General features: G+C 41.2%; 6 pseudogenes; all 6 read right to left on the bottom strand.

The window, feature by feature from the left end:
* Nucleotides 1-239: 239 nt before the first annotated feature.
* On the bottom strand, nucleotides 240-358 carry LOC146811861 (5S ribosomal RNA; annotated as a pseudogene).
* Nucleotides 359-19,757: 19,399 nt separating this feature from the next.
* On the bottom strand, nucleotides 19,758-19,876 carry LOC146811862 (5S ribosomal RNA; annotated as a pseudogene).
* A 314-nt stretch (nucleotides 19,877-20,190) lies between these two features.
* On the bottom strand, nucleotides 20,191-20,309 carry LOC146811863 (5S ribosomal RNA; annotated as a pseudogene).
* Nucleotides 20,310-20,413: 104 nt separating this feature from the next.
* On the bottom strand, nucleotides 20,414-20,532 carry LOC146811864 (5S ribosomal RNA; annotated as a pseudogene).
* Nucleotides 20,533-20,637: 105 nt separating this feature from the next.
* LOC146811865 (5S ribosomal RNA) lies at nucleotides 20,638-20,756 on the bottom strand (annotated as a pseudogene).
* A 113-nt stretch (nucleotides 20,757-20,869) lies between these two features.
* On the bottom strand, nucleotides 20,870-20,988 carry LOC146811866 (5S ribosomal RNA; annotated as a pseudogene).
* Nucleotides 20,989-21,513: the final 525 nt, after the last annotated feature.

Raw genomic sequence — 21,513 nt, forward strand, 5'->3', positions numbered from 1 at the left:
ATAACAGCAAAAAACAGCACCTGGTATTCGGAGGCAGTCTCGCATCCAGGTACTGACCAGGCCTGACCCTGCTTAACTTCTGAAATCAGATGAGATCAGATGCTTTCAGGGCTGTTATGCATTAGGCATGAAGCGAACTGACTTTGGGACTCTTAGCTTTTTTCATTCTAATTCAGTGCTGGCCTTAGTATGCCAGACAAGCCATTCTCCTTCACCTAAAGCAAAACAAAAAAATTAAAAGCCTACAGCACCTGGCATTCCCAGATGGTCTCCCATCCAGGTACTAACCAGGACCAACCCTGCTTAACTTCAGAGATCAGACGAGATCAGATTCTTTCAGGGTGGTATGGCCTTAGGTTTGAAGGTCACTGACTTTGGGGCTCTTAGCTTTTTTCATTCTACTTCAGTGTTGGCAACAGTAAGCGAGACAAGCCACCCTCATTCACCTACAGCAAAACAAAAATAAAAAAAAGTGTAGGATTTTGAAGTTAGATGCTGGAAATAGGCTGGATTAAAGTTGCAGGTTTATTCATGAATAAAGATCCCATCTAACAGGAAAGGCAGAAGCCAACTGACACTGAGCCTCCAGTTCCACCAAGTTCTACATACAGGATCTTATGACATGTAGACATTCCAATAAGACATATGTGTAAGGGGAGACAATGCTAACAAGGATGAAGTCGTACCACACACCCCCCTTCCTTCATAAACTATATACAAACTTTAGCAAATAACATAAGCACATAACACATTAAGCATAATCATCCAGGTAACCAGGACGTTTGACCATCCTGGATGATCGTCTAACATTTTCCGCACCATTAGTGTTTTTATCCATTTTCAACAAAGAATGTTCAATGGTATGAAATTTGCCTCTTGCAACTACAACTCTGTTAAGATTCCAAATGCGATGGTCCTGTGTCTTAACAGCATAGCAGAAAACTTTAATGACCATTAGAGGCTTCATGAACTTGGAAGAACCGCCAATGAGACCAGGATGTTTGATCATGACCCAATATCCCACTTTCACCACCACTTTCTTTACAGCCTTTCTAGTATCAAAATAATGTTCCTTTCAGTAGCTTTTAACTCTTCCCTCTGTTGCACATTGCTTCCAACACATAAAGATTCTTTGCCCCTGGATAATTCATACTTGTTAACCCAAGTAGGTTCAAGACAAGCATTAGGCACTCTACCATGAAATAACAGAAAAGGAGTTTTCCCAGTAGTACCATGGGGATTCATCCTATATTCTTCTACTTTCTTAAGCACTTCTCCTTTCCATTCTAGGGACAACGACTTTGCAAAAACGATTGTCTCTTTAAGGACTCTATTGAATGTCTTGACCATCCCATTTAATTCGGGATGATAGAGAGAACATGTTTTGTGAACAATACCTCTTGCAGATAGAAAATCCTCCATCTCCTTTGAAACCAGTTGGACACCATTGTCAGTTAAAATAGTTTCAGGCACACCTTCCCTTGAAAATAACTCTTTAAGACACTGTGGCGGTAGACAAACAACCTCTGTGAGGTATTTGCTGGAATCCTTTTAATGTATAAATAATTCCTTAATACGGACCCGCAGAGGAGCGGTTTCACGCTCGATGACAAAGTCGGGTAGAATACAAAACCAGCATATACATTCTAGAACGTAGAGGGAAGGGACAGTCAATGAAAGGAGAAGAAATACTTACAGGGATGTTACAGACACTTAATAACGCGCCAAGTCGATCATAGATGTAAAGAAAACCTCAGGCCATCGAGAATACATATCAACAATGACCAACAGAAACATTTGTAAACCACTGCTGTGCATCCGACCTAAAATGTCCAATGCAATGTCTTGCCAAGGACGTGAAGGACGCCTTCTTACAATTATGGGTCGCACTAGAGTACTTCTAGATTTGTCACTCATGGTACAAGGAAGACAATCTCGCACCATGCGCTCCACAAGTTTGGCCATTCCAGGCCACCAGTAAGACATACGCAATCTTTCCTTGGTCTTTGTAATGCCCGCGTGAGTTGTATGAGCTAAGACCACCAATTCCCTTCTGAGACTACTAGGTGGAATCAACCTTGTACCTCAAAATAACAACCCACTCTCAACAGACAATTCATCAAGCAAAAGTCAAAAGGGTCTTATAAAGTCCGATCCGGCCTTAACACCAGACCAACCCTTATGTATGAAAGACATTACTTCATTGAGTGTAGAGTCGATAGGCAACTCCTCACGCCATCTTTCTTCAGTGAAGATGCTATTGTCTAACACACACACCCTTTCATTATCCACGTACCACTCAACTTCCACCAGAGTTTCTTTGGGAGTGAGTCGTGAAAGCACACCCGCAACACCATTTTCAACGCCAGGAATGTACTTCAGTGAAAAGCTATACTCTTGCAATCTATGACCCATTTAGTGATCCTACTCGAGATTAAATCAAGACCTTTCTTGATAAATATTTCAACTAGAGGTTTATGATCCGTCCGAACCTCAAACTCTACCCCCCACAGAAATTTCTTTAACTTCTTGATAGCCCAGAATACTGCAAGAGATTCTCTTTCCACCACTGAATAACGGGTTTCAGCGTCCCTTAAGCTGTGAGATATAAACATAATAGTTTGCATGCCAGAGGGGCTATACTGTTGCAGAACAGCACCCAAACCTTTTTCACTGGCATTGATAGTGAGAATAGGCTTAATCCTAGGGTAAAAGCTCTGAAGAGAAGGGGGCGTGGTTTGGACGCCGGGCAAGATGGCAGCATGACTGCGGGGCTCTGTGCCGAGGGTCTTCTCATGGCTCTGTTTTGTGCGGAGAACACCTCGTTTTGGAGTGGAGACACGAGTGTCTGACGTGGCCTTGCTGTGGGAAGCCTCTGGTTTCCTCAGGTGCCGACTTTTGCCATTTTTCTGCATTTTTGGTGAGAAGTGCCGTTTTCCTCATGTGTAGCGGCCGCCATTTTGAGCTCTGAGCTCCCTGCATTGCGCTGAAGATTCTCCTCAAGTGTGCTCATCTCTCAATTCCTGAAAACAACTTCTGGCTGGCTTTTAAAATGGGCAAGTGACCTTTCTTTAATTTTTATTTTCCTGAAGTTTTTCCTGCTACTTCAAGAAGTTTATTTTATTTATTTATTTACGGCCGCCATTTTGTGATTCCTTCTTCTTACTCCTTATCGTCTGAGTATCATTTGAATAACAACTGACATTTTTCCTCAACTGACTGTTGACCTGTGGATGCCCATTGTATTGCTGCTCTATCAACGCTGCAACAGTCTGTGGATATATTCAGAGATGTTTTAAAGCGTCTTTTTCCACATATCTGCGTTTCAGTTTTATCTCTAAATGTGCGCAGTAGGCACATCCATTCCAGTACTGTGCAAAGATGTTTTTGTGCCTTCTTTTTTCGGATTTCCTTCTTCTTATGGCTTGATCCTCCTCATTACTCTAGAAGAGCTTAGGTATCCTCATTATGTCACTTTTTATCACTATTCATGGTGTTTTTGGCTGACTAACAAGGTGGACCCTGCGACCTCTACATAGAACTGAGACTCGATTTTACTGCTCTTTGGAAGTTTAAAATTAAATTTTGCGTATTACGTTCCCTCTGTTATTTTTTTTTCTATGGGAAGATTAAGAAATCTTAAGCTTACTACTTCCTCCAAACCTACTGCACAGTCAGACTCTGACTCTCCTCTTAACGAAATGGAGGACATTTCACCTCAGAAACCTGATCAGGCGTCAGGTACCATTCCAAAATCACATTTGTCAAGTAAACTACCTGCAATTTCCACCAAGCGACCGGAAAAAGAGCCTCCTTCTCCAGTGAGCTCATCCTGGGCCTCCATGGATATAATCCTTGAGGAAATTCGTGCTCTGAAACCTTTCATTGAAGAAACCAATAAAACTTTGCAGCATTTGAATGACAAATGGTCTTCACTGGATTCGCGTATGCTTGTTGTGGAACAGAGAACGGATTCTCTTCAAGTCTCATGCTCTCGCATTTCCTTTCTAGAGTCTGAGATATCCCTGCTTAAGAAGCAGTCGTAGGATTTAGAAATCCAAAATCACAGGAATAACCTTCAAATTGATAGTCTTCCCGAGAATATTGAGGGCTCTAACCCAACCGTAGTTTTTCAAACATTTTTGCCTAGGCTCTTGGACCTCCCTACTACTTCTCTCAATATCCAAAGGGCTCATAGACTTGGACCCAAGATCTCTGCAAAACCTTGTGGAGTCAAATCAAATCAAATCAAATCAAAACAAAGCTTTTTTTCGATTGTGGTATAACAATCATAAAAAGCACATGTGACAAGAAAGTAAACATATTTAAAACGAAGATTATCATCTATGGATTTAAAAAGATAGTTTATATATGTAATAATTCCATATTAAAATACATTTCATGAATATTTACACAAGTTAAAACAGATCAACATTTGTGAAGAAAGTGTTTGCAAAGGGCCTCCTCCATGATCCTAAATAACAATGCTCTTTCTATAGTGGAGAGTTTTGTTTTTAAAACATGGATATCCTCCAGGCAACATGTTCATTTTCTAACAGCTGAAGCTTAATAAAAGCAGGGCAACATTGTCTCAGGCTCCAGTTCTGTAAAATCGGAACTATCCAAAGCTTTCTTGCCTCCGTATAAAATGTACAGAATAAAACCAGGTGCATGGATGATTGACATGACAGGTTATCACATGGGCATAGATGTAACTCACTTGCCCAGTCATTCATCTTGGGGAAGGAAACAAATCTATGTATTATCCCCAATCTGAATAGTAAGAACCTATCAAAACCAGCTGGCATGAAAGCTAAGTATGGCTGCAGAATGAAGGTTGTAAGGACCGTCTGATGGTTCAAAACACTAGGCTTACTGATTTCTCCAGATAGTCTTTTACTTTCAAGGAAAGAGAGGACCTTCTTTCTAAGATTTTTCCTGGAAACCAGGGTGATAGTACGGGGGTTAGTGAAGTATTCCGGGTTACTCCTGTCTTTTGTAAAGTCTTGGATGAACTTAATCCACGGTATCCTTCGGATACTCTCCAACCTCAGACTATCCTGTAGTAGGTCCCTATTAAATTTAGTCTCATCCCTTGACCAGATCCTGTGCCAAAGAAGAATTGGTTCCATTTTTATAAGGTCTGATATGTATGATAGACCCAACTCGGCGTGGCAGACGTAGGTGGAGGTACTAGAGGAAGCTGACAAAATATGTTTAATAAAAGAATTCTCCACTAATTGTATTGAGTTTGTGTTAACAAAACCCCAACTCCCGGCCCCATAGGTAACAGTTGCAACACATTTTGCTTTATACATTTTTAAAAGTTTCAAAGGTGGTTTACGGCCCAATTTGTTCGCGAAGCTGGATAAAGCAGTTGATGTTTTAATTAAAGCTAGCTTTTCTGCTACAACAGCTTGGGCCCAGGTGTCATTATGACTAAACAAGATGCCTAGATAAGAGAAACTATTAGATGAGGCTAGCGATTTTCCCTCCACAGAAATGTCCCTACATTTCTTAGTCCCACGACCACATCTCATTACAAAGGTTTTAGAGATGTAAATCCTAAGATCCAGCTCCTTCATGAAGTTAAAAAAATTATTTAGGGTCTTTTGTAGGCCAATCTGGGTACAGGACATAATTACAACATCGTCCGCGTAGAGTAATGCTGGACTAGGACGATTACCTACTTGGGGGAAATCTTGGACATCTTTAAGGAGGGCCTGTCCTAACCCATTGATATAATGATTAAAAAGGAAGGCGGCTAGGACACAGCCTTGCCTAACCCCACTTCCAATGGGGAAAGAGGCAGTGCACTCACCTCCTAGGCCAAATAGCACACGTGATTTCGTACCGTTATAAAGGCGACAAATAAAATGAATAATATTTTTATCGACCCCAAGAGATTCCAGGATTTCCCAAAGCTTTGAATGCCTCACGCAGTCAAAGTCTGCAGTGAGATCAACGAAAACTAGATACAGGTTTCCCTTTTTGGCCCTGACATACTTTCCCATGAGGATCGCTAGGTTTAAACTTTGCTCCACAGTCCCTAGTCCTTCGCTAAAACCGTATTGGATGTCAGATAGCATTAGGTTTTCCTCTGCCCAGAGCTGCAGGCGTTCCAAAATGATACGTCCAGCAACCTTGGCCATGGAATCCAATAGGGAAATGGGCCTGTAGCAGGTCAGGACCTGACGGTCCCCCTTCTTAAATATAGGAACTATGATGGATTCCACCCATGTTAGTGGAAAAGTGATCTTACAGCTAGCGTTAATTATTTGTGTAATGATGGGGACCCATAAGGTGACGTTGGACTTGTACAAGTCCACGGGTATCCCATCGGGACCTGAGGCTTTCCCTCCTGCGCTTAACGAGAGTGCCCTGCTTACTTCTCTAATACTAAAGCATAGGTCCAGTGGCTGACAGGTAGGGCCTATGCTATCAGTATCATGATTGTTAGTAAAACAGGGGCCGTTATATATCTTAAGAAAATATTCGATCCATTGACCCTCTGTGATCGCTACTTCAATGGTTGGGCCCCCCACCTGGGTCAGGAAAGGTGTTTTGACAGGCTTTCAGAAAGCGGTGCTATCTTTCATTTGTACAACCGAGGTAAGCAGCTCCCAGGCTTCTTTCCTGAGGGTATTCTTCCTCTCTGAAAGCGCTGATTTATAATTCTTTCTGGCTTCTCTGATTTTAATGATGTTCCTTGGGATGTTATGGAGCTCCTGTTTCAGGTGAGAATATGCACCAGTGCACATTAGGTCAAACCACCGCTGGGGGACTTGCTTTTTACCACCTTGTTTAAACATTACATCCCTAACCGCGACTGCTACATCTTGGAAAGAGGATAGAATGCTCTCAGGGGAAGCTAGTTCATTCAGGCAGGTGTCAAAAGCAGATCTACACCTTGTAATTAGTAATTTATTAACTATCTCAGGGTCCATCATGTTCCATCGAAGAGTGTACCCATTAACTTTATCAAGTCTTAAGTTAACTAGAGCCTCGTCTACCACCTGTTTGTCACTTCTCGGACTACTCGCAGGGAGTTCAACCGTAATACATAAGGGGTAATGATCTCTCACTGAATTCATGTCTGCTATAAAGGTGAGTAATCTAGAGGCACACATGTTTGACACCAAGATATAATCTATTGTTGAACTGAGGCCTCTGCCATTAAAAGTCTGCGGCATCTGAATAGGTCTAGTGCATTGGTCGTTGGCAAAACCTAAGTCTAGGTTGAACACCAGTTCATTAAAAAGTTCCCCTGCACTGGAATGACAAAAGTGAGTGCCATGTGTTCCTTCTTCCATATTAAAACCACATATCCTGTCATCCTCATAAGGGCACAGAGCGCAATTAAAATCTCCACACATGATGAGCATATTCTCGGGGCCCTTTGCATTACACGTAGTTCTTAATTCTTTATACAGTGAATCAACTACCCTAGAGACACTATCAGGTGGAATATTATTATAAAAATTACCCAGAGTCATAGATTGAGAAGCAGTTAAATACAACGTTAATACTTGATAATAGGGGGACTCAAGCTTAGGTTCAATTTTGGCAAAGTGTAACAGATTAGAGACATATATACAGAGCCCACCTTTGGCTCTGCCGTGCAGACCTCCTATCGCTTGGGTATTAAATGTTCTGTAACCATTCATATGAATGGGGTCCTTCAGCCATGTTTCTTGAAGAAAAATAATTTCGTGTTTTAAAGTGTATCCTAACCACAGGGGATTACCAAACTTGGCTCGTAAACCTGCTATATTCCATGATACAAGACTGCAGCCAGTGATTTTGTTGGTGGCGGAGATACTGGCTGCCCCTATAACTGTAGGACTATCAGCTTCACATCTTCTCTGCTGCCCTAATTCGGGCCGTATGTTAGGCGATACTGGTAAAGATATCTGAACCCCTTGAGACTGATCTGGTCTAAGTATATTCTGGTCCCCGGGGAGAAGCCCATTGCCCTTACCCTGGGCTCCAACCACTTTGCGTTCCATTGGGGGTTTAGGAGTTGGCTCCTCTAATAAGATGCAGGGTCTATTTACTTGTGTTCTCACCCACACCCTATCTCTCCACTGTTTTTTTAATGCCCGTCAATAGCGCTACAGTGATTACTCTCAATTCGTGGTCAGTCAATATGGTCCAGAGTGTTAAAAATGTCATAACGATTACTAGTTGGGACTGTATACATTGGCTGGCCTCCATGTGTATGCTCCATCTCTCTAGACGTATGCCATGGGTAAATAAATGGACGACAGTGAGATGGCGGGTAAAAATACCCTAAGGGTAATATAACCGGCTCATCTAGTCTAACTGGCGCTTTGCCCGCCCTGTCTAGTATTAAGTGGGCAAAGTCTGGGGTTCTAAAGGATAAGACAATACAATCCCCTTTTAGTGACTTCCTGGACTGGCCCACCCAACCAATTCTGCGTGCCATCTTGTATTAGGAATATGAGAGGTTGGTGTTAATTCCAGTCCTAGCACTAAGAAAGTGGAGAGATTTGTTCCGCAAGATTGACCAGTGCTCATTATTACCAGCCGGCAGCATGGGGACATTTGCCAACACCACGGTGTAAGGTTTTACGTCGGGGGTAAATGTAGGTTGGTAGCTGAGCTCTGGGCAACCTCACGAGCAGGGGACTTTCTCCTCGCCGTGTGGGAAGGCAAGCCTCTCCCCATTTGAGAACGATTATCCCTGCTTATGTTGCTACCAGATGATTCCTGCGATGATATGACCTGACTCTGCAATACACCACCCGTGGACGGAGTGGAAGATACACTTCCGTTCTCCGGGTTATCAGGACCACAACCTACAGCGGGCGTATTACCGGAACCACTACACCCTGGCTGATTACCAGATAAGGGCCCCTCACTTCCCCCATGGTTCTCCATTAACAATTGCGGAGGAGTCAATATGAATTTTTCAAGGTTAACTAGCCTTGCTTCAACGTGGTTAAGTTTTAAAATTACAGGCTCCAGAAGAGTAGATAAAATTGATTCCAGCTTACATGTAAAATCTCCTTGCATTAAATTGCTTGAGGTTTCCACAATAGTTCCCTTGTTCGGCACTAATATGTTATCTTGGGAGTGCTCGCTATTGGGTTGACAGGATTTCCCACCAGCAACTTTTAACGTGGATTTCAGTGTAGATTGGGCTGGTTTATAGCTACTCTGTCCTTTCCTTTTCTTTGGTGGAGGCGCAAGGGAGTGACCCTGCATAGACTTAGCCTTAGCCTTCTGGCCCCTTGTTGTAACTGGGGACATATGTGTTGTATCACTAATTATTGATACTGCTACAACCACTGGGGCTGGGGCCGTAACGTCTAGACCATTACAGGGAGAGAAACCTCTTCAATTTCCACCATGCTAGAAGAAAGTAAAGTGGTGGGAGGGGCATCTCGTAAGAGTGTACTCTGGATATCCAGGGATAACCACCTTTCAGCTAATTCTAACTCATGAGTTAGGACAGATTCAGCCCTTGTGAGGAAAGCGTCCAGAGTCCCAACAACACCCTGCCCTGATGTAAACTTTTTACTCATGTTAAAATTAGCGTCATAAGTCCCAAAGTGCAGTAATCTCCTAGATGAGTCAATACGGCTTTACAACAGTACCTTGTCGAAGTAATTCCACTGCAGGTCTCTGGTGACCCTGCTCATTGGTATAGCCATGCCCGGCCTCCTTCGCCCTCTGACGGGCGCAGACGGGCCTGCCCTTGGCCTGGGCTTCGCCTGGTCTCACCCGCGTGCGTCCCGCGATGCGGGATCCGCGATTGATTTTAAATGCCTCCAGGCGTGGGAAACAGGCGTCTGAGCCTCCGGGCGCGGCAGCAGGGTCTCTTGGGTCTTGAAGTCCCCACACAAAGACAGCAATAGTGGCAGAGTGGTTACCGCGATGCGGGAGCCGCGATTGATTTTAAACGCCTCCAAGCGCGGGAAACAGGCGTCGGCGCCTCTGGGCACGCCAGCAGGGTCTCTTGGGGCTTGAAGTCATCATGGAGTCATCATGTTTTTCTTGTAATATACAGACCTTCTCCAAGTCTTGTCTGCAGTCAAATACCAAAAACAAAATTTTTGGGGAGGGTCAACACCTATTTTTCTCTCAAGATATGGCTAAGGGTACAGCCGTTCGTTGGAAAAATTCCTTGATCTTCGATCTCAATTGCGATCTCTAAATGACAGATTTGGACTTATTCATCCTTGCCTTTTCAAGGTCACCTATAAGGAAAAGATTACCACATTTGATGATCCAGTCGTATTGCAGGAAATCCTTCGTCAACATGGAGCTGTCGCAATGAATACCCCAAAACCTACTTGATTTATTATTTTGCTTCACCTTGTCCGATTGTTTTCTCGTATATGTAATTCCTTGATCGTTGTTTTGCATATATGTCAGCTTTGGCTAATGTATTAAGATGTTGTACTTACCTATTGTTCTCTCTTTTCTCTTACCGCGCATGTTTTATTTCATCTATATGTTTTATCCCTTTTCTTATACAGGTGTAGTTCTTTCTCCCGTTATCGCTTCCCTTATGGTCCCCCCCCTTCTTTTGTCGAAGTTTTACCCATGGTCCCTTTGAGGGCTCGCCGGAGCTCAGATGGTGTCGTCGTCTTCTTCTTCTGGTGTAGCCATCCCCCACTTCGTGTTGTGTTGTAGGTATGTTTCTCAGTCGTCATTTGTATGACATGTACTGTCTCTTTGTTCTCTATCTTATCTTTCTCTCTTCGATATTCTTTTTTAAGGTCTCTTCTCTCCATGCTTTTTTGTATTTCTTGTTCTTTACCTTTTTCTCCCTTCTGTCTTCTCTATTGAACCATATGTTATTTTTCTCCTACTCTCTTTACTCTTATCTATCTTATTTTAATCTTGGTTTGGTTCTTGTAAGCATATTACATGTTCATTCTTTTATTAATAAGTTACATTTCGGGTTACTACCTGGAACATTAAAGGTTTAAGCAACCCTATCAAAAGAGGCAACGGGTGTCATCTCATCTAGCAAAATTAAAAACTGACGTTGCTCTACTTCAAGAATCCCATCTTTCTGTAGAGGAAGCTTCCAACTTGAAAAGATGTTGGGTGGGTCATGTGTTTAATTTTCCTGCTTTAGGCAAGTAAAATGGGGTTGTGATTCTATGTCACAAAAAGTTGCATGTTTCCCTTGTTCAACAGGAACTTGATACTAAAGGGCGTTGGGATATTGTTAAGCTTCTCATAGATAAGATTCCTTTCGTAATTTTTAATGTATATGCACCTACTTCGGTTGATAAGGTTTTCTGGACAAATGTATCTGACAAATTGCTTCGATATGATGATGATGTTTATATTATTTTTGGGGGTGATTGTCGCCAAATTCACGATCCTATATTAGATGGACTCTCTAAAGTTAAATTTGTTCCCTCTAAAATGCACTCACAATTTTCATCTACAATACTTCTTAAATCGTTAGTGGATATATGGAGACTTTGTCACCCTGACCTTCGAGAATATAGTTTGTACTCATCTACACATCATTCACAGTCTCATATTGATTACCTTTTTTTGAGTAAGTCCCTTGCCCAACATGCCATTCAGTCTCAAATTGGCTCAATTTTAATTTCGGACCACGCCCCTTTATTTGTCGATATAGATCGTATCCCTTTTTCTCCCCTCCCAGGAAGATGGCGTTTTATTAATTCCCTACTTCTAGATCCTATTTTTTGGCAAAAATGTAATTCCTTTGCCTCTGAATTCTTTATTATTAACACAACTCCGGAATCTCCCTTTATCATGATTTGAAACTCTTTTAAGGCTGCTGCCAGGGGCTTTTTCATAAAGTTCGTATCACTGAAGAAAAAATCTCTAGAAAAACAATCCACTCAATTACTTAATAAAATTAAACAGTTAGAATATACATATCATCATTCTAATAATAAATCTTCTTTAAAAAATCTTATTGACGCCAAAGTTAACTTTAATAGATTATCCAGAGATGCTGCCTCCAACTATCTACTGAAATGTAGTTCCCGCTATTATGGAGAACTCAGTGCGGAAAAATCTAGGTGCAAAGCCCTGGAGAGATGCTGGAGAACCAGTCAAACCCCTACGGACCGACTGACCTATAAACACTCATTATCTAAATATCATCAGAACATAAAATCAGCAAGGAAATCTTTCATACTAAAACAAATTGACCAAGCCACAAACTCCTCAAAATCTCTATTTAATATAGTTAAAGATTTTGTCCACCCTCAGGCGTGTAGGCTGCCTCAAATGGAGTCACAGGACCTCTGCAACTCTCTTGCAACCCACTTTGAGGAAAAAATTAACCTGATTTACGCAAATTGTTCACCTTTATTAACTTAGACCAAATTCCCCCTCATGAGCTCTGCCGAAACCAACCAAAAGACTTCGGGCAAGCTCAAACAATTTGAACCCCTATCTATAACGGAAGTTAACACCTTGCTCTTATCGGCAAAGTCTGGTTCTCCTAGTGACTTGTGCCCCCCGAGAATCATGGCCCTTATTGCCCCGTGCTGTGCCTCGGAAGTCCAAGCAATCTTCAATAGTTCCATTGAGTTGGGCATTATCCCTTCCATCTGAAGGGAAGCGTTTGTTCGCCCCATCCTGAAAAAACCGACAGCAGATCCCCTCACACTCGCTAACTATCGGCCCATATCATTATTACCCTTGTTGGGCAAATCACTTGAAGCAGCTATAAATAAACAGCTGAGCCACTAACTCGAATCAAATGATCTTTTAGACTCATCGCAATCAGGTTTTTGGCCAGGCTTCAGTACTGAAACTGCTATTCTTGCAGTTACTGACTCACTGAGGCTAGAAATGGATGCGGGAGGATCAGCCATTCTGGTTCTCTTAGATCTCTCCGCAGCATTTGACACGATATCCCATTCTAAGCTGTCGGAGAGATTGAGTTCCTGTGGCATACAAGATCAAGCTCTGAAATGGCTACAAAACTTCCTGGCAGATAGCAATCAAACAATTATGCTAGGTCCATTCCGGTCAAATAAACGTGGCCTGGATAAAGGCGTCCCTCAGGGATCATGTCTCAGCCCTACCTTATTCAATCTATACGTGTCCCCTTTAGCTAAAATAGCCGAATCCTGTGGGTTTGAGATCATCTCATATGACACCCAGTTTATCTTTAAAATCAACCCAAATGCAACATCAGAACACCTACGCTTTGCAGCAGGAATGACCACTATCTCAAACTGGATGACCGAGAATCTTCTCCAGTTGAACCCGAGTAAGACAGAGATTCTATTAGTAGGGAAAGCTTCTCTTTCTTGGTCCAAGGACTGGTGGCCGCAAGAGCTTGGGACGGCTCCAGTTCCTAAGCAAGTAGTGAAGAATCTGGGGTTCACACTTGATCAGGCCCTCTCGATGAAAGACCATGTAGCTACAATCACCAGCTCCTGTTATTTTAGCCTGCGGCTTTTACGGAAGATTCTCCCTTATCTTCCCATCAAGCACCGAAGAACTCTAGTTCAGGCAATGGTGATCTGTCGCCTCGATTACGACAACGCTATGCTCGCCGAACTTGGCCCGTCCCTGTTAAAGAAACTACAGGTCATCCAGAACACCGCTGCCCGAATGATACTCGATCGTCCGGCAGGCACGCCTTTAGCCCCTCTCCTATTAGAGCTCCATTGGCTCCCGATTGTGAAACGATCCCACTTTAAGACCTGTTGCCTTACTTACAAAGCCTTGAACGGTATAGGTCCTAAATACTTGGCAAACAAACTGATAAAAAAGACCTCCATTCTTAATTTAAGGTCTAACGTCATGGAATTTCTGAAGATTCCTAGAATCCGCCGCTCCCGTTCAGGGGCGAGGGCTTTCTCATGTCTCGCGCCGCGTTACTGGAACTCGCTTCCTATTGCCATTCGAAACTGCCCCTCTCTTACAATCTTTAGGAAAAAATTGAAAACTTTTCTATTTCTGACTCCTTAGTACTTGTCGTGGCTTCTTCTTCCTACTTTTTCCCTCTCAGTGAATAACTAAGTATAGCGCCGAGATGCCCCCGGGTGAGTCGCGCGCTCTAGAAGTGCCCCTAACATAACATGGAGGTCAAAACAAAAAGGGGACGTTATTGGCTAACTACTTAAAAATTAGGAAGGAAAGAACGAGAATAGAATCTCTGCAGAGTTCTTCTGGTACTCCTATTTTTAAAGATACTGATATTTTAAATGAATTTGTTACATTTCATAAAAACCTTTACACACCAGAATCTCTTCCTGAACAGTCTGATCTTTCTTCCTACTTTCAATCCATTCCTTCTCCTCCTTCTCCTTCTAATCACATTGATTTTGATTCTCTAGGGATTTATATTTCTTTAGCGGATATCTCCCATGCAGTCTCGGTTTTACGTCGTGGGAAAGCTCCCGGGCCAGATGGTTTTACTATTGAGTTTTATGATCATTTTGCAAATATTATTTGGCCCAATCTTTTGCTCTTGTTTAAATCTTTTTCCGACAATGGCTCATCTCAAGGTACGTTCCAAGATGCCTTGATTTGCTTAATTCCCAAGGAAGATAAGGATCATTCTTTGTATAAAAATGATTGCGCTATTTCCCTAGTTTATACAGACTATAGGATTTTTGCCAAGATCTTAGCTCTACGCATTAACCCCGTCTTACTGGACCTGATTGGTCCCGAACAATCCGGCTTTGTTAAGGGAAGACTAGCCTCCAATAACTCTTGAGTCTTTTTTAATGTTCTAAGCAAGGCCTCATCTTTAGGTCATCCCATGGCTGCTATTGCTCTAGATGCAGAAAAAGCCTTTGATAGGATTCAATGGGACTTTATGTTTCAAGCATTACATTGGGCCGGTTTTCCTCCTAAACTGATTGCCTTAATCTCTTTGTTATACTCAGGCCCTAAAGCTTCAATATTTGGTAACGGTGTGACTTCTGATTATTTCCCATTATATAGAGGTGTGCGAATAAGATGCCCCTTGTCACCATTGTTGTTCATTATTACATTAGCGCCTTTTCTAACTAAGATTAGACAGGATGATCGTATTTCAGGTTTTCAATTTGGTCCGCATCAGGTTAAAATGTCAGTTTACGCCGACGACATCCTTTTATATTGTTCCAATCCATAATCTTCTCTTCTCCCTTTTCTTCAAAAAGTTGCTTCTTTTTTCCAGATCTCAGGATACCGCCTTAATAATGACAAGTGTGAAGTTTTGCCTTTAAATGTTTTATGTCAGAAAACATCTCTTTGACCATTCTGGATTCTCCTGGCAATCATCTAAAATAAAATACTTAGGCTTATGGTTTCCTCCCTTAATCCCTGAAACAATAAGGTTAAACTTTGATTATATCACCAAAAAATTAAATGACGCCATCACACGTTGGCAACCCCTTTTTCTATCTTGGTGGGGTCGCCTAGATTCGATTAAAATTATGCTTTCTCCTCTTATTTTATATATTATTTCTATGATCCCTATACAAATTCCTGGATATTATTTGAAGAAAATTTAATCTACTTTGTCAACATTTCTTTGGAAGGGTAAGCCTCCTCGTATAGCCTTGTCCTCTTTTAAAAAAAGATAGACCTAATGGTGGTATTAGGTTTCCTGACTTCAAAACTTATCATTCTGCTTTTTCCTTAAAGCAAGCTTCTCGTTGGATCTCTACAAACCTTCCTCTATATCCCCGTTATGGATTAAAGTAGAGAAATATCTTATTACTCCTTTTAATTTTCCAGAGTCCCTCGCTTTTACCACTAATATTGCATCTGAGCGTTCCCCTGTCATTTCACATTCCCGCAAGCTTCTGACCCCTTTTTTAGCATCATCTTATCCCTCAATTAATTCCTTTCATCAACAGCCTATTTGGAATAATAAATAATTACAAATTCATAATCGTTCTATTTACTGGAAAACTTGGCATTCTAAAGGTTTACGTTGGATTGCTCAATTAGTACATAATGATCAACCCCTTTCTTTTTCTGATCTCCAAACTAAATTTTCTTTACCATCATCCTCTAAAATGCAATATAATTTTTTATGTCTTTCCTTGAATCAATATCTTTTAACTTTACCAACAGATACAAATTTTCCTGCAAATTATAAAAACTTATCTTCAATACTCGGCACATTCCCCCCATCTTCCAATATATATAAATTGCTACAATTTTCCTTGGATAGACACAAATCAAAGACTGAATTGGCTTGGGAGAAGAATTTCTCACAGGTCTGGCCAACAACTTTATGGGACAAAATATGGTTTAAACTTCATAAAACTTCTTGTGCTGCTAACACTACACAAACCCTTTACTTCGTTTATCATCGAGTATTATTGTTTCTATCAACCATAGCATCTTTTTCATCAGACTTGTCTTCTATCTGTTGGTCCTGCCCTTGCCTGTTTGCAGATATAAAACTCATGCTGTTTAAATGTCCCCCAATTCATCAATTTTAGCAGCTGGTTTGGTCCCAAATTAAAATAATTTTCAAAGTTCAGATTCCCTTTTCTTTCACTAATTTATTCCTGGGAACATTATCACCCCATTGGCCCCAATCTCCATCGAGCTCTAAACTTTTAGATTTATTGATAGCTATTGCATTTCATCTAATAACCTCAAATTGGAAGCAGGCAGATAGAGTTACCTTTAGATCCTGGTGGAATGCTGTTTGATTTCATCATCGATTAGATACTAATTATGTTTCCCCTATTTCCCTAGCTATTAAAAGAGATTTATGATGGCTCCCATTAACAACATATCTATCTCTGTCTGCCTCTTCTAGTGTTAAATCTACCAATATCTCATACGATGTAAGGAAACCACCTCAAATTCTCCAGTGCCGTTTTATTTCTAGATGATTAATAGTTTTGTAATCTTCTTATGTTATAATATGTTATTACTATTTATTCATTGTTATACTTACATTGTTGCATTATTATTTTTTAATGGTTATATAGTAATTGCATATTGCTTTCCCTCCCCTTCCCCCTGTTTTTCTTTTTTATATTGTGTATATTTCTCTTTTGTATACAGCTTGACAAACCTTATCCTTATATTTTCTTATTTTACTATATGTCTGTATGCTAACTAGGATTTGTTCTATTCATTGTAGTGCTGTTTCCTTTTCTTGTTTTTTCTTTAATAAACTCAAAATTAAAAAGAAAAATAAGCTCTGTAGAGAAGGAGCTGCACTTAAGCTTTCTATAATGCAAGAACATTCCTTCTCACACAACTCTGTCCAATAGAAATTCGCGCCCTTCCTTGGTAAACACCTCATATTTGTGGTTAGATTAGCAGCATTCTCAACAAATTTAGCATAGTACTCCACCATGCCCAAGAATTTCATGAATTCATCTTTGTTGGCTGGAGAACTCATAATATTGATAGTGGCAATCAGATCACACTTGGGCTTAACTCCATCACCTGTAATATTGTGCCCTAGATAGTTTATCGAGTCAGATCTAAACTTACATTTTGATTGTGAGATTGCAATCACACAATTTTCTCAAAACGTGTTTTAACCAAGCATCATGTTCATCAACATCATTACCAAAAACGAGAATGTCATCTTGATTAATGCAAACCCCAACAAGATCTTTAAGAACATACTCCATGGCACATTGGAATACAGTTGAAGCCGAAACTAAACCAAAATGCATTCTGATGAACCTAAAAGTGCCAATTGGTGTTATGAATGCTGAATAGTCTCTACACGATTTTTCTAACTCGATCTGATGGTACGCCGAGGTAAGATCGATGGTACTAAAAACCTTCGCTCCACCTAGTAGAACCAACAACTCAATAATGTTTGGAAGCAGATATCTATCCACTACCACACTTTTATTTAATTGGCATAGGTCAAGGCAGAGAAGCAAATCCCCATTGGGCTTCCTGGCTGCAACTACTGTGGCCAACCATTCTGTTCCCTCCACCTCTTCAATTATGCCGCAGCTCTTCAGTTTAGTTATCTCTTTTTTCATATCAACTTTGACTGAAATAGGTACATTTCTTACTTTACAACATAATGGAACAGCATCGTTCTTTACTTTAATTTTGTGTTGGTAACCCTTCAAACACCCCAATTCATCCTTGAAGACTTCAGGAAATTCTTTTTTAAGATCTTTCAAGAAATCATTCTCCACACATTTCTCTTCAGTACTTACCCTATCCTTAACTAGAATAGGAGGATCAGAATTGGGATCAAGAAACACGCCTAAGTCACCCTGATGCAGCCAACTGATGATGCTATCACCCTTTTTGGATACATATATTTTCCCTGACACCAGTCTGTTTTTATATTCAATTAAGCCAATGGAATAACCATGTAGTTTGATTGGCTCACCCCCGTAAGCCAAAGGTGTGATGTCTGGTTTCATAAGAACAACCTTGTCCTTTAATTTTGTTAGATAAAATTCATTAGAGCCAATTGTGATCTTTGCCCCAGAAACAAATAGAACATGTGTGGTTTCCCCTTCAACAGTAATACTGTCAAAGGGATAGGACTTTTAACCAACATAATTCTGGACTTGTATCACAATTTGTCCACATTCAAAGTCATCAGAAGTTGCCTCAAGATTGTCATTTTCAAACACTTCAACCCTTTTAAATCCTAGGCTCTAATCTATTCCTGCATGCTATAGAAAAATGCCCTTCCTTTTTGCACTTACTACAGGTTTGACCCAATGCAGGACATCTTTTATCATTGGCGAGATGACCAACTCTACCACATCTAAAACATTTATATTCTATAGTTCTTCCTTTAGACAATTCTTTGTTGATGACAGGTTTATTCTTTTCATTTTCAACCCATTTAGAATTTTCATCTCTAACGATTTGATTCTTATCTCTAACAACCTGTATCTTGACATCCTTATCACAGTCGTTTTTTATTACAGCCACACACTTCATAGAGTGTTCAATGTAATAGTAAAGAACTTTTCCTCTCAGAGCTGAGAGAAGACTCACAAACTCTGGCATACCTCTCAAATACATTTTTCCACTTTTGACATTTTATAGGTGGATCTCCAGGGCTTGTTAAGAAAAATGGCGCTGCTGTAACATTTTGCATTTTCTTTTCTTGGATAAATATGATGCTGTATAAGAAAATGGAATTTTCAACACTATACGATTTGTAAAATAATAACTATAATAATCTTGAGAACTAAGAAACTAACAAAACAAGAATAGAATGTGTATTATTAAAAAACACACATGGTTTCAATAAGCATGAACAGAAGTAAGACATAATAACATGTAAATTATTAACGTGCGTATCATTGGATTGACATGCAATAAAAGAAATTCAATGTAACTGTGGGTATTTCACAATGCTGTGCCTGCCAGCGCTAACAAATTCATATGAATTTCTGTATAATAATTAGCTGTGAATAATACATGAATATGATACACAAAACAAAACAATCCTGTGCGTGTCAGTGCAAACAAATATTGTCGAATGATGTGCAAAAAATAGCTGTGCGCATCAGAGCTTAATTATAAATAGCAGAGATAAACTGTGCGTGTCAGCGCAAACAAATACAGATGAACAGCTGTGGGATGAATTATATGACACACTAAAACAAAACCATGCTGTGCGTGTCAGTGCAAACAAACCTAGATGAGTTGTTGTCCAATGATTAGCTGTGTACATCAGCGTGTGGTATAGCCTTAGGCATGAAGAGCACTGACTTTGGGGCTCTTAGTTTTTCTCATTCAACTTCAGTGCTGGCCATAGTAAGCGAGACCCGCCACCCTCATTCACCTAAAGCACAACAAAAAGCCTTCAGCAACTGGTATTCCCAGGCGGTCTCCCATCCTGGTACTAATCAGGCTCGACCCTGCTTAACTTCTGAAATCAGAAAAGATCAGGTGCTTTCAGGGTGGTATGGCCAAAGGCATCTAGAGCACTGACTTAGGGGTTCTTAGCTGTTTTCATTCTACCTCAGTGCTGGCCATAGTAAGCGAGACAAGCCACCCTCATTAACCTAAAGCAAAACAAAAAGCCTATAGCAGCTGGTATTCCCAGGCGGGCTCCCAACCATGTACTAACCAGGTGGGACCCTGCTTAACTTCTGAGATCAGATGAGATCAGGTGCTTTCAGGGTGGTTTCGCCTTGTGAATGAAGAACCCTGACTTTGTGGCTCTTAGCTTTTTTCATTCTACTTCAGCGCTGGCCATTGTACCCCTCATTCAGCTAAAGCAAAACAAAAAGCCTTCAGCACCTGGTATTTCCAGGTGGTTTCCAATCCAGTTACTAACCAGGCCCAACCCTGCTTAACTTCCGAGATCAGACAAGATCAGGTGCTTTCAGGGTGGTTTGGCTTTAGGCATGAAGATCACTGACTTTGGGGACAATACCTTTTTTCATTCTACGTCAGTGCTGGCCATAGTACATGTGACAAGCCATCCTCATTCACCTAAAGCAAAAGAAAAAGCCTACAGCACCTGGTATTTCCAGGTGGTCTCCCATCCAGGTACTCACCAGGCCCGACCCTGCTTAAGTTCTGAGATCAGATGAAATCAGGTGCTTTCAGGGTGGTATGGCTATAGATATGAAGAGCACTGGCTTTGGGGCTCTTAGTTTTTTTTAATTCTGCTTTAGTACTGGCCATAGTATGCGAGATAAGCCACCCTCATTCACCTAAAGCAAAACAAAAAGCCTACAGAACGTATCATTCACAGTCGGTCTCCCATCCAGGTACTAACCAGACCCAACCCAGCCGAACTTCTGAGATCAGATGAGATCAGGTGCTTTCTAGGTGGTATGGCCATAGGCATGAAGAACACTGACTTTGGGGCTCTTAGCCTTTCTCATTCTAATTCAGTGCTGGCCTTAGTATGCGAGACAAGCCATCCTCATTCACCTAAAGCAAAAAAAAAAAAACTAAAAGCCTACAGCACCAGGTATTGCCAGGGGGTCTCCCATCCAGATAATAACAAGGCCCAACCCTACTTAACTTCTGAGATCAGACGAGAACAGGTGCTTTGAGGGTGGTATGGCCCTAGGCATGAACAGCACTGACTTTGGGGCTCTTAGATTTTCTCATTCTGCTTTAGTGTTGGCAATAGTAAGCGAGACAAGCCACTCTCATTCACTTAAAGCAAAACAAAAAGCCTAGACCACCTGGTATTCCCCGGCGGTCTCTGATCCAGGTACTAACAAGGCCCGACCCTGCTTAACTTCTGAGATCAGACGAGATCAGGTGTGTTTGTGGTGGTATGGCCATAGGTATGAAGAGCAGTGACTTTAGGGCTCTAAGATTTTTTCATTTTACTTCAGTGTGCTCAACAGTAAGCGAGACAAGCCACCCTCATTCACCTTAAGCAAAACAAAAAGCCTACAGCACCTGGAATTCCCAGGCGGTCTCTGTGGGAAGTTGTCCTGGTATATGCTGTCCACTACTTATAGTGGGCATCTTGCACCAGTTCAAACAACCCTTATTGATGATTAGGTTTAAGATTACTTTTATTGAAAGCTATCCTAGTGGTAGCTATGGAGAGCGGCCTTTAGGCTAAGTCTTGAAGGAGTGTAA

Source organism: Triturus cristatus, chromosome 7, assembly GCF_964204655.1.
Source record: "Triturus cristatus chromosome 7, aTriCri1.1, whole genome shotgun sequence".
NCBI classification, from domain to species: Eukaryota; Metazoa; Chordata; class Amphibia; order Caudata; family Salamandridae; genus Triturus; species Triturus cristatus.